The sequence below is a fragment of the Emys orbicularis genome, chromosome 9, assembly GCF_028017835.1.
Source record: "Emys orbicularis isolate rEmyOrb1 chromosome 9, rEmyOrb1.hap1, whole genome shotgun sequence".
NCBI classification, from domain to species: Eukaryota; Metazoa; Chordata; order Testudines; family Emydidae; genus Emys; species Emys orbicularis.
The window spans coordinates 61,844,612-61,859,245 of NC_088691.1; the positions used below are offsets into that span (position 1 = coordinate 61,844,612).

A 14,634-nucleotide genomic window follows, 5' to 3' on the forward strand; every position below is an offset into this window, starting at 1 on the left:
CAATCTCACCTTAAACCTTTGGATCTGAAAAACATCAGCTGTTCTCACACAGTAAATGCCTGCCTCTATCAGCATCCTCATCCTATCACCATGGACAAAGTTATAGACACACACCAACTAATCATTCAGTCATTGCTGTAGTTCTGTTTCAGCACCAAGATATTGTTTTTTCTACTTGTCTTTGCATCCTTAAATACAAGGAACGAATTGGGGCCCCATGCTTCTGGGGATCCTATGCAAACTACTTTGATTTTCCTGCACCTCCTCTGCAGCAAAACTGGAGAAGGAGGTATTCATGGCCCAATTAGGCAATGGGACTGATGGGGAAGGTCACTCAACAACTGGCTTCTCCATGCATCCATATCTGCTTGGGAACTGTGAATCATCATACCAAATGTACGCCTTTGTAAACTCAAGCAGGAGGAGGTTGCATTCTTCTGGATTGGAACTCAAAGAGAAAGGTCCCGTTACAATTTTCTCCTTAGCCACAGCTACATTCTCTACATGATAACTCAGATGTTCTTTCAGTCTGTCAGCAATCTTCCCTTGATAGCTTTTTAAGACTGGAAAACTAAGGATGGGGCTTTCACAAGGGGCTAAGAGAATTAGGCGTTCAACTTGTATTGGCTTTCAATTAGAGTCGGGCACCTAATACCCTTTGAAAATGCCAGCATAAATTATCTCTTCTCTTAGTGACTAACATAATTGCAAATTATAATTGGACTTTTACTAGGATGTTTGTCCTATCTTAATTAAAACCAAACAAGTGAATAAAGTTAGATTTCAAGTAAACGTGACAGTAAAAACATTACATACTGTCATTTAACATTCGAATTCAAGGGTATGCTTGAAATTCTGGTGAAGAATAGAGGAGGTGGCATGGTCAGTTTTTAAGGAAAATTATCAATGACTTTAACCTTGCAGAGAAAGGAAAGCATGAATGAGAGCAGGGAAGAATAAAAAGTGCAAAATAATAGATTTAAAAAACCCCCAAAACATTCATTGTGTTAAAATACACAACCAATAGCAGCCTGTCTCCTAGTATTAGATGCAGAGAAGGCATTTGATGCAACTCTGGGATCATCCTGTTGCAGTACAGGAGGAATTTAGTTATGGACATCAATTTATAGCCTCCATCAAACTGTTCTACAATTCTCCACGTGCATTCCTTTGTCTGAACATCTTCCCATCACAAACAGCAGCACAAGGCAAGGGAATGCTTTGCTACCTATTCTTATTGCTCTATGCATTTTATCACTTGCTATAGCTATCAGAGTTTCTCCAGATATTCTGGGCATCACAACGATAAAGAAGGTAAAAAAGCTTTTTTTCCACCTGCTAATGATATTGCTTTAACTCTGCAAATCACAAGCCTCCATTCAATGCTTTTCAGCAGCATTAAAGGCATATAGCATTATACAGATTTTGTGTAAATATGATCCAACCAGAAGCAATGCCTTTAGCCACCCCATCCAGTGAGCCTTATTCATTTTCCATGCCAATGATCCCCTGAGGGATTCCAATGCCTGGAGGTACAAATCTTACCCAATGTTATTATATTGCTTGTTGCTACATGGCACCCTCTTTTACTTAATTTAGATGAAGAAAAATGGCATAACTTTCATTATCTATATTTGGTTGAGTCCAAAGTCCATTCAGATCAGTGGGGCTATTTGTGTGCTTAAATATAAGCATGTCTGTATGTGTTTGCAGGACTGAGCCCCTAGACTCCAAGACAATGTTCAAATCAGTCTGCTGCCCAAGTCATTGTTAGTGTTTGATATTTAGATATCATAGAATCATAGAACTGGAAGGGACCACGAAAGGTCATCTAGTCCAGCCCCCTGCACTCAAGGCAGGACTATGTATTATCTAGACCATCCCTGACAGGTGTTTGTCCAACCTGCTCTTAAAATTCCCCAATGATGGAGATTCTACAACCTCCCTCAGCAATTTATTCCAGTGCTTAACCACCCTGACCGTTAGAAAGTTTTTCCTAATGTCCAACCTAAACTGCCCTTGCTGCAATTTAAGCTCATTGCCTCTTCTCCTATCCTCAGAGGTTAATGGGAACAATTCTTCTCCCTCCTTCTTGTAACAACCTTTTATGTACTTGATAACTGTTATCATGTCCCCCCCTCAGTCTTATCTTCTCCAGACTAAACAAACCCAGTTTTTTCAATCTTCCCTCATTGGTCATGTTTTCTAGACCTTTAATCATATTTGTTGCTCTTCTCTGGACTTTCTCCAATTTGTCCACATTTTTCCTGAAATGTGGCGCCCAGAACTGGACACAATATTCCAGTTGAGGCCTAATCAGCACGGAGTAGAGCGGAAGAATTACTTCTTGTGTCTTGCTTACAATACTCCTGCTAATTCATCCCAGAATGATGTTTTCTTTTTTTGCAACAGCATTGCACTGCTGACTCATATTTAGCTTGTGATCAACTATGACCCCACAGCACTCGTTCCTAGGCAGTCAGTTCCCATTTTGTCATTTCCCATCATTTAATCTTGGATTCAGGGAAAGCATATATCAAATTTGGCGGCTCTATCTTCTAGAGCTATTTATATTCATATTCAATCCGTTACACCTATAGCCAACTGCTCTCTGGAGAGAGGGTTAGGACCCACAGGACCTCAAGGGTCTGCTTACTCACATGCTTGAGACATGAATAGCCTGTAGAGGCCGTACAAATAGCATGACTGACATGCCTGGGCAGCCAACTGCAGGCCCCGGATGTGGCTGGGACTGCCCAGACATATGAACTGTGACAGGAGCTGATGTTAAGTGCAGCCAGAGGAAGCCATTTGCAGAGCACAACAACTATTGGTCCTAGAAAACCCAAGAACTTTAGTCCATCTTCTTCGGTGCCACTTACTGGCACCTTATCCATTAACTATTTACATATAGAACACTTCTCTAACAAACTGAGTCCAGAGAGACAAGGTGGGTGAGGTAATATCTTTTATTGGGCCAACTTCTGCTGGTGAGAGAGACAAGCTTACATGCAGCTGACCTGAGCTGTGAATTCTTGTCTCTCACCCACAGAAGTCAGTCCAGTAAAAGATATTATTTCACCCACCTTCTCTCTCTAATATCCTGGGACTGACATGGCTACAACAACACTGAGTCCAGAAAGAATGGACTGAGTCCAGTCCATTGGCTGTAGGGAGGTGGGTTCCAGCAATAAGAGAAGATATGGCCCCCTTGGTTGCTCTTGAGGGGAAGGAGAATGAAGGGTATTGAAAACCATGTTAACATGATAAACTATCACTTGAACTTGTAAGGGGTTTCCTGGACCTGTTTGCAGGTGAAGAGGCTAAGTAGGGATGTGTGTGATCAGAGTCAGAGTGCAGAGCACCAGCCTAGAGTACTGCGGGTTGAATTGTGCCTCTGTTTTAAGGAGCAACTTGCTGTCTCTCTCTTGGTGCTTGTGCACTATTGTTCTCAATTCTAAGACACAGCGTTACGTTGCAACCTTCCAGCAAGAGTATTGTGTATTTTTATCTAACTTCTCTGTGTATGTTGTCAAACATAACAGAGAGAAGGCACGGTAACAACCCAAAGTGAGTCACAGAGCCACTGAGGAAGGAGGACTATGTGCAGGCTGCCACAACTGGAGATCAGGATTGTTCCAGGAGGGAGCTATACATCCATCTGACTTGAAATCCTATCCTGTAAGCACAGAATTAATCTGCTGGCTCTGTGTCATAACTATAGAGGGAAGGGTGACAGCTCTCCTGTGTACAGTGCTATGGAATCCCTCCTAGCCAGAGACTCCAAATCCTTTTACCTGTAAAGGGTTAAGAAGCTCGGGTAACCTGGCTGACACCTGACCCCAAGGACCAATAAGGGGACAAGATACTTTCAAATCTTGGGGGGGGAAAGGCTTTTGTGTGTGTCCTTTGTTTAAGGGGTTGTTCGCTCTTGGGACTGAGAGGGACCAGACATCAATCCAGGTTCTCCCCATCTTTCTAAACAAGTCTCTCTTATTTCAAAATTGTAAGTAAAAGCCAGGCAAGGCGTCTTAGATTTACTTTGTTTTTCTCAACTTGTAAATGTACCTTTTACTAGAGTGCTTATCTTGTTTGCTATACTTTGAACCTAAGACAGAGGGGATTCCTCTGAGCTCTTTAAGTTTGATTACCCTGTAAAGTTATTTTCCATACTGATTTTGCAGAGATGATTTTTACCTTTTGCTTTAATTAAAAGCCTTCTTTTTAAGAACCTGATTGATTTCTCCTTGTTTTAAGATCCAAAGGGGGTTTGGATCTGTATTCACCAGGAGTTGGTGAAAGGAAGGAGGGGGGAAGGGTCAATTTCTCCTTGTTTAAGATCCAAGGAGTTTGGATCTGTATTCACCAGGGAATTGGTGAAAGGTTTCTCAAGGCTTCCCAGGGAGGGAATTCTTAAAATGGTGGCAGCGGACCAGAGCTAAGCTGGTAGATAAGCTTAGAAGTTTTCATGCAGGCCCCTACATTTGTACCCTAAAGTTCAAAGTGGGGATACAGCCTTGACACTCTGTATCAGGTCTGATATACACCTCTACCCCGATATAACGCGGTCCTCGGGAAACAAAAAATCTCACTGTGTTATAGGTGAGACCGTGTTATATCGAACTTGCTCTGGCCCTCCCTCTTCCTTGTTCTCTGACCGCCCCCTCCAGAGACCCCCGTCCCTAATCACCCCCAGGACCCCACTCCCTACCCAACCTTCCTGCTCCCTGTCCCCTGACTGCTCCGACTCCTATCCACCCCCCTCCCCCCCACCTCCTGACAGGCACTCACCGGCAGTGGCAGGAAGCGGAGCAGCCCGGCCACAGCCTGCTCCACTCCATCACCTCCCAGCCGCGGCACTTTACTTCCCCCCCATCGGTGAGTGTGGGGAGGTTGGGGAAAGGATGCCCCCCCCCACACTCACCTGTGGCAGGAAGCAGAGCGACGCGGCCCCAGCCTGCTCCACTTTCCTTGCCCCGGCCCCAGCTGTGTCGCTGAGGGCAGGGCCGGCTCCAGGCACCAGCCCTCCAAGCATGTGCTTGGGGCGGCACCTGGAGGGGGGCGGCACTCACCCGGGGAGAGCGGGGCCGCGGCCGGGCTCGCCGCCCTCCCCCCGGCACTCCAGCCGGCCGGGAAGAGCGGGGCTGCCCTTTCCCGGCGCTCCGGCCGGTTGGGGAGAGCGGGGCCCCGGCCGGGCTCGCCGCCCTCCCCCCGGCGCTCCGGCCGGGCGGGGAGAGTGGGGCCCCGGCTGGGCTCGCCGCCCTCCCCCCGGCGCTCCGACCGGTCGGGGAGAGCGGGGCCCCGGCCGGGCTCGGCGCCCTCCCCCCTGGCACTCCCCGCCGGGGGGGGGGGCGGCGGGAGGCTTTTTTGCCTGGGGCAGGTGAGTGCAGGGAGGTTGGGGAAAGGACGGCCCCCGTACTCACCAACGGCGGGAAGTGGAGCGCCGCGGCTGGGAGGTAGCAGAGTGGAGCGGGCTAGGGCCGGGCTGCTCCGCTTCCGCTGCGGCCGGTGAGTGCGGGGGGGATCCCTTCCCCCAAGCTCCCTCCTCTGGCTGGGGCCAGGGCGAGGGAAGCAGTCCGGGCTGCTCCCGGCCCCCCGCTAATCCCCAGGGCCACTCTGGGACTGCGGGGCCCCCAAAAGTGCCCCCCCACAGCTCCTGCCTCCCAGACCCTGCGGGGGGGGGAGCCCCTGACCGCCCCCAAGACCATCTGCCCCTTATCCAACCTCTCAGCCCCGGCACCCTTAACACGCTGCTCAGAGCAGTTTGTCAGAGCTTTACCAAGTTGTATGCGAACCCGCGTTATATCGGGGTAGAGGTGTACTTTGGAATAAACAACATACATTTCCTGAAAGGTAATTTGATTTGTTTACTTCTTTGCACCAGGTAACACATTTTTTTGTGTGCTGACAACAGATCCTGAATTACTGAGAATGTACATTAAGAATAGTCAGAAATTGGCTGACTTTATCTAATAATCTGTAATTTAACTGAAAAATAGTAGTACAGAATTGTTAATGCCAGTGATTCATAGATTCCAAGGCCAGAAGGGAGACTAGTGTGATCACCTAGCCTGACCTCTTGTGTAACACGGGCCAAAGAACTTACCCAAAAATAATTCCTAGAGCAGATCTTTTAGAAAAACATCCAATCTTGATTTAAAAATTGTCAGTTGTGGAGAATCCACCATGACTCTTGGTAAATTGTTCCAACAATTAATTACTCTAATTATTAAAAAGTTACGCCCTATTTCCTGTAGTACTTTATTCATACTAGACCCTGAAATGTCTGTATCAACAACCTACAGGTTAAAAAGACCAGGAGATGTGTATAAAAACATCATCTATATGCAGTAATTCTGAACTAACCATTCTGCTAGCATGCAATGAATAGCAAATATAGGAAGAATTACTAATCGGTTTCACAACTGTGGGTTTAATAGTAACATTATTCTACTGATCTACTGGGAAAAGCTAAAAATGTTATTTAAAAAAATCTTAACAGCTTTCCAGAAGTACAGTTTAGATGATTTTTAGCTCACACAATTATCCTAAGCTTGAAATGGGTCAGAAGCAAACTGTTGCCTAGACACTGGCATGGATAATATTTTGAATATAAATATACATTTCTTTCCTTATTTTTTAAAAATATTTTGGCTTTAGAAGTTCTTTTTAAAGTCAGAACTATACAAGTGATTTTGAAACACACTATTATTTTTCATTTGTAATCTGAAAGGGGACAAAATATAAGATGCTCCCAAACAACTGAAGAAAAACAGAGATAAAAGGTGCTGCCTATGCAATGTCCAAAACTAACCCAGTGTTTCCACTGGCTCTTTAGATAGCTAAAGGCTTCAGAGAACAAACATTAAAACTAAAAGATTCCAGACAGACAGCTGCAGGAGCTGCATTAGATACAGTAGTAATGATATTTAGTGGCAAATGGGGGTGGCATTATCACACCATTCCCTTCCCTGTTCCCTACAGGAGACAGTACTAGTTTGGTTACAAGCATCTGATCAAAGCTCTTATAGGTAGCAGTTCCATGTATTATTGATCAGTGTCCAGCTGGGAGACCATTTCCATTGCTCCATTTCCCTCAGGATGCTATTACTCTGAGCAGGGCCACTATATGCCATTAAGCACCCCAGTGCTCTGATCTGTGATGGCTAATGGTCTATGCTCTTCCCAGGATCAAAAAGAAACTCTGAACTCAGATGACCAGCCTGAATGAACTCAGTCTGAATAAGGAAGTCAGCTTCCACATATACTTAAAGTGGGGATTAGAGAGCAACATGGAAACCCCACCAAAATTCATATGCACAGTCTCGTATGCTGAATTTCTCAATTTCTTTTTAAAATAATATGAGTGTACTGCATACTTGATATTATATCAAGGTCTTTTCAAGGAATACACTGAACTCATCTGCTGTAAATCAGTGTAGTTCTATTGACTTTAGTCCTATTTTACTCTGTCTGAGGATTTGGCTGAATATATCTAAACCTCAGAAGTTGATGTAAACTATCTATGTTAGGACTTTCAAAGCTGCTTATAGGATTCAGGGGCCCAATTCTTATTAATTTATAGTGGAAATTGGATGTCTACATTCTTTAGGTCAGTGACTCTCAACCTTTCCAGACTACTGTACCCCTTTCAGGAGTCTGATTTGTCTTGTGTACGCCCAAGTTTCATCTCACTTAAAAACTACTTACTTACAAAATCAGACATAAAAATACAAAAGTGTCACAGCACAGTATTATTGAAAAATGGCTTACTCTCATTTTTATCACATAATTATATAATAAATCAATTGGAATATAAATATTGTACTTACATTTCAGTATATAGAGCAATATAAACAAGTCATTGTCTGTATGAAATTTTAGTTTATACTGACTTCAGTAGTGCATTTTATGTAGCCATTATAAAACTAGGCAAATATCTAGATGAGTTGATGTACCCCCCTGGAAGACCTTTACATAACCCCAGAGGTACACACATTCTGGGTTGAGGACCACTGCTTTAGGCCACTTTGAAAATCTAAGCCCTCATTTTCTTCTCAAAAGTAGTTCTGCAGTTGGGCATTTGATTTTTCCTTCCTACGAGAAGTACTTTGCACTTGTCTTTATTGACATCTCCAATTTGTCAAGGTCGATTGAATTCTAAGCTTGTCCTCCAAAGTGCTTGCAACCTCTCCTAGCCTGGTATCATCTGCAAATTTATAAGCATACTCCCCACTCCATTATTCAAGTCATTAATGAAAATATTAGACAGTACTGGGCCCAGGACTGACCCTGTGGGACTGCACTAGATATGCCCCCCACACCCCTGGTTTGATAGCAAACCATTGATAACTACTCTTTGAGTTTGGTCTTTCAACCAATCATGCACCCACCTTATAGTAATTTCATCTTGACCACATTACCCTAGTTTGCTTATGAGAATGTCATGTGGGAGTGTGTCAAAAGCCTTACTAAAAATCAAGATACATCACATCTACTGCTTCCCCCTAACCACCAGGCCTGTAACCCTGTCAAAGAAGGAATGTAGGTTGATTTGGCATAGCTGGCTATTCCCTATAACTTTTTTGTCCTCCAGCTACTTACAAATTGATAGTTTAATAATTTGTTCCAGTATCTTCCCCACTATTGAAGTTAGGATGAGTGGTCTATATTTCCATGGGTCTCTTTGTTCCCCTTTTAAAGATAGGTACTATGTTTGCTGTTCTGTAGTCTTCTGGGACTTCACCCATCCTCCAAGAGTTCTCAAAGCTAATAGCAAAATTTTCAAGATTGCTTCAGCTAATTCCTTAAATACCCTAGGATGAATTTCATAATACTCTGCTGACTTGAATACATACCTAACTTATCTAAATATTGTTTAACCTGATATTTCCCTACTTTGGCTTGCATTCCTTCCCCCTTGTTGTTAATATTGAGAATCTAGTCACCTATCTAGTCACCATTAACCTTTCTTAGTGAAGACTGAACCACACTAGGCATTAAACAGTTCAGCTTTCTTGATGCCATTAATTATTGGCTTACCCGCTAAGTAGAAGACCTACATTTTCCTTCACCTTTCTCTTGTTCCTAATTTATTTAAGGGACCTCTTCTTCTTGCCTTTTATGTCCCTTGCTAGGAGTAACTCATTTTGTGCATTAGCCCTTCTGATTTTGTTCCTGCATGTTTGTGCTACTCTTCTTAGCAATTTGTCCATGTCTCCACTTTTTTATAGGATTCCTTTTTGATTTTCAGATCCTGATGGAGCCATCTTGACTTCTTACTATTCTTTCTTTTGCATTGGAATAGTTTGCAGGTGTGCCTTTAATAGCATATCCTTGAGAAACTGCCAGCTCTCCTGAACTCCTTTTCCCCTTAGATTTTCTTCCCATGTGACCTTACCTAGCCATTGTCGGAGTGTGTTAAAGTCTGTGTTTTTGAAGTCTATTGTCCTTCTTCTGCTGCTCTAACTCCTTCCTTTCCTTAGAATCATGAAATCTATCATTTCATGATCACTTTCACCCCAATTGCCTTCCACCTTCAGATTCCTTACCAATTCCTTCCTGATCATAAGAATCAAGTCTAAAATGGCTGGTTATTTCTTCCACTTTCTGGAACAAAATGTTGTCTCCTATACAGTCCAAGAATGGTTTGGAAATTTTGTTTTTTACCATATTAGTTTTCCAGCAGATGTCTGAGTAATTAAAGTTCCTCATTACTATCAGGTCTTGTGTTTTGGATATGTCTGTCATTTGTTCTAGAAATGCCTCATCTGTCTCCACTTGTCATGGTCTATAATAGACCCTCTCCTACATCGCTCCTAACTTTTACCCCTTTTACCTTTACCCAGAGTCTCCCAGCTGGTCTGCCTCCTACCTTTTTCTGGCCCTCAGAACACGTGTATATATTCTTGTAGTGTAATCCACCCCTCCTCCCTTTTTACCCTTTCCTTCCTGAACAAGCTATACCCATCTATAACAATATTCCACTCATGAGACTTATCCCACCAAGTCTCTGTGATGCAAATTAAGTTATAATTTAGCTTGTGTACTAATACTTCCAGTTCTTCCTGTTTATTCCCCATACTCCTTCAATTTGAATATAGACAGCTAATATGCTGAGCAAATTCCCTCACTCATTTTCCTTCCGTTGCTCCTATGACTAGCCTAAAATGCAATCACCCTTAACCATTAACCCACACCATTATGTTAGGCCCCAAATTTACCATTGTAACCATCTCTTCTGTGTTTTATCAATGCAAATCTCAGCACATCTGGCCTTATGAACCATAGGACAGTATAATGAGTTGGTACATAGTACAATATGCACAATAGCAAGAAAACTGTATTGCTAAAGAGTGGGTTGAAATAAGCCATCAGACTTATCAACTTATGTCTTAACAACCCTGAATACTTGCCTTTGAAAAATGGGCATGAATACCAAATGGAGAGGACTTTTATACCACCTGGATGACGATCATGGTATCCTACTGGCTGATCACCAACCAACTTCATGGAGTCACACTGAAGACCTTTTGCTTAATGTTGTACCAATTTCTAAAACACCAGTTCCTTGGCTACCATCTACTGATCCGCAGGATGACACTACCAGCTTGTGGCCCCCCAGTGATCCCTTTGGAATGACAGATTCATGACTGTGACTGCCAGAACTGCTTCATGCAATAGCAATTCCATCAATAACATTACCCAGTGAAACCTGTTATGTACTTTTTTTGCCTTGTGTTATATTTTTTTTTATTTGTGCAAAGATCTCTCCCAGTTCTTTATTATCTGGATTACTGAGCCATTGTGCAAGGCAACTGAGAGGTCTCCAAGAGAGGAATGATTAATCTACTGACACTTAGCAAGTAGCTGTATCGCCTTTCATTAAGATGCAATGTTCAATAAAAGTTTATTCAAAAATAATTAATAAAAAAACAAGAAATACAACTTGATAAATTTGTTGTCTGAGCTCCAGCAAACTGAGATATAAAATAATGCACCAGTTTGTATATAGATATTTAACCAAACTCTTTTGCCAAACTCTAACACTTCCCATGATACAAATGCTTGCTAAAGTAAATTTTTTTTAGTACTTCAGATTATACATTTTATTAGTTGGGCCTGATTCTCCTCTCACTTACACCAGTGTAACTCCACTGACTTAAATTAAGATATTCCTGATTTATGCCAGTGTAAAAATGAAAGGACACCCAAACCCCACATTTGTAATAGGAAACTTTGACTATTTGAAAAGAGTCAAATTCCAATAATTAGCTGGCAAAGTTGTTCTCTAGTGGGACCTTCCTCCAAAGATTCATGGTCTTGGTTTGTGCACATACTGGTACATGGCACTTGGAAGGCTGAAAAGATCCAGACATTTTTAGAATGTCACAGAAGCCATTGTGTGTGCACGGAAAGGAATAAACCACATTCCACAGCCTCCTTTTGGCTTACGGTACTAAGTGAGCTAGCCTAACATGCCTCAGTTCTCAAGTGTGTGGGTGTGGATCTGTGCATGGCACCTCCACCTTCAAGCCATTTCATTGTCTCTCCACTGCACTGCAAGCTCAAAAAGCCCTGTTCTTTTTTTCAAGGCCCTATATCATGCAGCCCAATTGTATCTCAGAGTAGGGTGCAACCCAGCCTTCTCTGCTGTGGTAATGATGCCAGCCTCATACCTTTTTATGTCTTCATGTCAGAAAACTATCATGCTTTCATACATATTACTTTACTCCTTACTGTTAGGATGGCCTTCCCTAAACCTTTCTGCAGAGCTGCCACTCTCAGTGTGTTCAAATCCCTTCTTTAAAGCGCACATTTGCCATCCCCCCTAAGAGAATGGAAAGGTGGTAACACAGTAAAACTTAATGATACCTTCAGAATTTGTACTCACCCTACAGAATAAATGTGTGATCTTGCAAGAGTTGCAGTTTCCCCTACTCTGTCCTTCCCCACCTCCCCTTTGGGAGACTTGATCAGGAAAAAAGGTATTTATCTGTTAACATATTAAAACTACAACTGCCTTGTCCATGCTAGGATTTTACTATGTATTCATTGCCATCTGTCAGCCTAGTATGGACACACTTGCTGTCTGTTTATGACTCTCACTGGGTCATGTTGCGTCTAGATGGCACTGTTCAGGGCAGGGAATGTATTTTTTCCATTTGTTTAGCAAGGCACCTAGCACACTGCTGGGTACCTGCAAAATAATGAAATATAAAATAAAAATAATGGTGGATACTCTAATTAGGTATTTAGACATAATTTACACTTTCTGTAGAGGAAAAGGACGATATCATCCCTGACACTAGAGCTAGAGGAGTATATAGAAGACCAAGCCCCCTGGCCCCAATTCTCTCTTTTATACCCTTGTAAAACAGTCGTCATTCCACTGAAATCAGTGGAGTTACACTGGGGGTAAAAGCAGGGTGTGTGATAAGACATTCAGACCATTGAGCACCAAAGAAAATCTTAACATGGGCTAAATATTTAATACAACTAGGCACAAACCCTTAAAAATATTCTCAAAGAGCAATATATATTAAATAACTATATAAAAAAAGAGAACTTTGGACAAGGGATAATAAATGCAAATTTAAGTGATATGCCTGAGAGACTGCAGCACAGACAGCCCAATTCTAGATTCAGTACATAATGCAATGTCTAGGGAACCACATCTAGTAAATGAAAATAAAAGTGAGTGAGGCACATGCGGTTGCCCTACAGATCTCATGAGGCAGAAATGACTTGCGGTGGATACTGTCTCTGGCAGAACTGCTATAAATAGGCTTTGACTTTCACAAAATAGCCTTACCCAATAATAACAATGGGAAATGCAGGGAGAAATACAGTTTGCTAATGTTCTTTGACAGGACTAAGTTGATGGTGTCAAAAGGAACACAAAACTAAATATCCTTTTTAATTATCTTTGTCCACTTCGTGTAGAACTCAAGGGACCTTTTACAGTCTAGTTTATAATGGAAGGCCTCCCAGATATTGGCATAAGGGCAGGTTGGCAGACAGATTTGAGTGGTTTCATGACACCACCTTCTAAAGACATTCTGGATGCACATACCATACAAGACAAAGTACACTTTGAAAACTTTAATGCAAGGCAACTCTGCCACTGGCATTTGTATACAACTGATTACAGCAAACCTAGTATTCTACCATCCGCCAAATCAATTCATTGGTGTTACTAGGAGCATATTGATAGTGCATTGATTTGGGCTATGAAATGCATTTGAAAAATGCTTGAGATTTGCCCTTAATAATGCTAATTGAGACTGAAAATACTGGCTTACCTTCTTCTAGGTATGTGAAAAACTGCTGCCAGGTAGATTGCCAAAGAGAACTGTCAATGTTAACCAAGCAGGTTGTATTGTGTTGAGCGAAGGAATGTATTTTCTTAGAATAACATCAGTTGGAATGCATCTTCCATTTAAACTTATATGGCCTTTTCAAGGGGACTGAAAATGATTTCTGATACTTCCATATACATATTTAATGCATCAAAGCCAAAATAATGGGGTCAGGATACGAGTGTGATACAAAATGGAAGGATGATGCACTGACTTGGAGCTCTGGCTCAGACACGCTTCCCTTTTAAAAGATTATTGAAAAATAAGCCAGGAAACAGGACAAACAAACAAACAAACACAGCAAACATCTGTCAAGGAAACATTTGCAGCAATGCCTAAGGGACAGTGCAAAACAGATAAGGAATACCTTTTTCTCAAAGACCCCACTGGTTTCCTAGACCACGAGATGGGATTCTTCAAGTACAAGCACAAGTGAGATCACAAAAGAGCTAAAACTAGACACAGAATTCTATTCAAAATCTCCAGGAGACTTTACACTTGAAGCCTGACATCATGTAAACCTTCTCAACAGCTGCAGATAAAAATATGGAATGTTGGACACAAACTGGAACACCTGACAGCCTAACCTTTTAACTTGGGCAGCTGGATGACAATGGTAGAAAACAGGACTGATGCAATATACAAGATGATGCAATCTCAGGAGACTAGAGTTCTTGAACTCTTTGAAAATAGAAACAAACTAGCAATAAACTTCACAGCAGTAGAGACATACTGAAAAATCAAGCGAGATCCCATAATACTTGGCTGATGGGACTTTTGGCACGGAACGAGGGCAGGGATCCAACTCCCTTTATAGAAAGCCCTAGTTGCAGAAATTTTAAAAATAGGCTTTAAAGGTGACCCATGATGTACAGAAAGATATTTTATGATCCCAATGCAGAATCTGTTAGGAAGCATAATGGGGACCATCAGAATTTTTATATCATCAGACATATGTTGTAGGGATAGGATATTGGCTACACTTCATACAGAAACAAAACAAAAACAAAACATTTATTTTGAGAGGTCAAAACATCTGCTTTTTCCAGAAGTCAGTTGCTCAAAAGAGACACAGTTAAACTTTTGGAATTAAGGAACAGCTATCAACAGGGAATATATGAACTGCAATATTATATGCACTCAGGGATTGATCCCATTGACTTCAGTGGGCTTTGGATCGGGCCCTTCATGCATGCTCTAGCCTCCACAACTCTCACATCATCCCCATCTCCCTCTAACCAACACAAACACCGCTGATTATCTTTCTTGCCCA

At 42.2% G+C, this 14,634-nt stretch overlaps 1 protein-coding gene across 1 annotated transcript in view; it reads right to left on the reverse strand.

Moving 5' to 3' along the window:
- The window catches only part of LOC135883987 (glypican-5-like), a 632,305-nt gene that overhangs the window by 248,287 nt on the left and 369,384 nt on the right, over positions 1-14,634 (reverse strand). The gene's annotated exons all lie outside the window — the stretch shown is intronic.